General features: G+C 44.0%; 1 pseudogene; it reads left to right on the top strand.

Annotated features, from left to right (window-relative positions):
• The first annotated feature begins 1,560 nt into the window (after positions 1–1,560).
• LOC129558023 (glyceraldehyde-3-phosphate dehydrogenase pseudogene) lies at positions 1,561–2,559 on the top strand (annotated as a pseudogene).
• The last annotated feature ends 229 nt before the right edge of the window (positions 2,560–2,788 follow it).

Below are 2,788 nucleotides of genomic sequence, written 5' to 3'. Positions count from 1 at the left end.
TATCTTCAAGGCTCTTGTCTCCTTTGAAAACTTCTTGAACCACCACTGTAGTATATGTTTGTCAGCAGTTCCTGACCCAAATGTATCATTGATATTGTGAGTTGTCTCTGCTTCTTTAAGATCCATTTTGAACTCAAGTAAGAAAATCTCTCAAATTTGACTTTTTTGTCTAATATCATCTCCCTAATCTAAAATAAAAGTAAAATAAACAGCAAGTAATAAGTCACTAGCAAAAAAACATAAAATGAGAAATGCACATTAAAATGATGTATAATATAACCACATTTATTTAAGAATGTAACTCAATATCAAACAGCAAATTTCAACAATGCAATACCGCAATTATTTTTGCACCAACCTAAATATCTATCATATGACTAACACCATTTCAGTGGGAAGTTAAGAGGTGAATTTAAATGTCACCTGGTTAATGACTATCCATGGGCCTTAATAGAAATTTTATTAGTTTTCCAGGGAATGTAAAGGTAAAAGTGAAAAGGTGGATTTTTTAAAAAAGAGGAAAAAAAGGAAGAAACAGAAAGAAATTGTCTTGCATCCTGTAATATTTTAAATATTATTTTAAACAATGTTCAATATTAAACAAGATTATTTAAACAATAATCTTACTTATGTTAAGATTAATAGATATGAAGACTATAGGGTAGAACATTTAAAAGAATTCTCAGCTTCTTGATTTTCCTAATGTGACATCATTAATGGTAAGTGTCGTATAAAATCCCCATTGATAGACATTGATGTCTGTCTGCACATCCATTAACCTCTCATAAGGTCATGAGAAAGACAGGCGACAAGATGGTTGGATGGCATCACTGATGCAATGGACATGAGTTTGATCAAGCTCCAGGAGATTGTGAAGAACAGGGAAGCCTGGTGTGCAGGAGTCCATGGGGTTGCAAAGAGTTGGATAGGACTGAGTGACTGAACAAGTCATGCGGCAATTTCTTTTGTCTTTCCTTTACATGTTTACATTACTGTCTTGCTCTGACTCTTAGAGATCATTTACTACTTCTGAAATTATAAGTGCTTGATGTATGAATGCTTCTTGTAAATAGCAGTGTCATAAGAGAGAGGACAAGAACTCTGGTTTTGGTCATTTGTACTTTCTTAGGACAGAACAAGATCTCCTACTCTTCAGTATGTGTTGATGACCTCACCTGCTCAAGAATGAGATAAGTCCAGGGATTTTTGTTAGTTTGGTGTTATCTTAACATGCTTCAGTCAAGAGAGAGATTTTGATATTTTCCTTTTCTTGATGGCTTCTGATGATCATCCATTACTGAACAGAGCACCTTACTGTTTGCCGCATCTGTTAGGACCTAAGCTTTGTCTCTGCCTTTTCTACAGAAGTGCTTCTTAATCTGGACTGTACATTTTAATTCCCTGCAGAGGTTAAAGAAATGGGCTCCACCCCTAGAGATTCTGATTCAATTGGTTTGGAGCCCAGCTTGCAATTTTAAAATATTCTCCAGCTCTCTGCTCCTGCCCATTCGGCAGATAACCGCAACTTCCGTGCTGTGCCAGCCGCATCCCTGAGACAAGATGGTGAAAGTCGGAGTGAATGGACTCCACCGCATTGGGCGCCTGGTCACCAGGGCTGCTTTTAATTCTTGCAAAGTGGACATCATCGCCATCAACGACCCCTTCGTTGACCTTTACTACATGGTCTACATGTTCCAGTATGATTCCACCCATGGCAAGTTCCACAGCACAGTAAAGGTGGAGAAAGAGAAGCCCGTCATCAATGGAAAGGCCATCACCATCTTCCAGGAGCGAGATCCTGCCAACATCAAGTGGGGTGATGCTGGTGCTGTGTACGTGGTGGGGTCCACTGGGGTCTTCACTACCATGGAGAAGGCTGGGGCTCACTTGAAGGGTGGCGCCAAGAGGGTCATCATCTCTGCACCTTCTGCTGATGCCCCCATGTTTGTGATGAGCATGAACCACAAGAAGTATAACCACACCCTCAAGATTGTCAGCAACGCCTCCTGAACCACCAACTGCTTGAGACCCTGGCCAAGGTCATCCATGACCACTTTGGCATTGTGGAGGGACTCATGACCACCATCCACACCATCACTGCCACCCAGAAGGCCACGGACGGCCCCTCTGGGAAGCTGTGGCGTGATGGCGGAGGGGCTGCCCCGAACATCATCTCTGCTTCTACTGGCACTGCCAAGGCCGTGGGCAAGGTCATCCCTGAGCACAAGAAGCTCACTGGCATGGCCTTCCATGTCCCCATCCCCAACGTGTCTGTTGTGGATCTGACCTGCTGCCTGGAGAAACCTGCCAAGTATGATGAGATCAAGAAGGTGGTGACGCAGGCACCAGAGGCCCCCCTTCAAGGGCATTCTAGGCTACTCTGAGGACCAGGTTGTCTCCTGGGACTTTAAGAGTGACACTCACTCTTCTACCTTCAATTCTAGGGCTGGCATTGCCCTCAATGACCACTTTGTCAAGCTCATTTCCTGGTACCACAATGAATTTGACTACAGCAACAGGGTGGTGGACCTCATGGTCCACATGGCCTCCAAGGAGTAAGGTCCCCGGACCCCCAGCCCCAGCAGGAGCACGAGAGGAAGAGAGAGTTCCTCAGTTGCTGGGGAGTCCTTGCCCCACCTCGGTCCTCCACCACACAAGAATCTCCCGACCTCCACACGGTTTCCATTCCCAAGGCCCTGAGGAAGGGGGGGGCAACAAGCCCTGCCTTGTTGTATACCATCAATAAAAGTACCCTATACCCCCCAAAATAAACAAATAATAAAATAAA

Source organism: Moschus berezovskii, chromosome 11 (assembly GCF_049115385.1).
Source record: "Moschus berezovskii isolate FMDL1 chromosome 11, NW_MosBer_1.0, whole genome shotgun sequence".
NCBI classification, from domain to species: domain Eukaryota; kingdom Metazoa; phylum Chordata; class Mammalia; order Artiodactyla; family Moschidae; genus Moschus; species Moschus berezovskii.
This window is presented reverse-complemented; position numbering and strand designations above follow the sequence as displayed.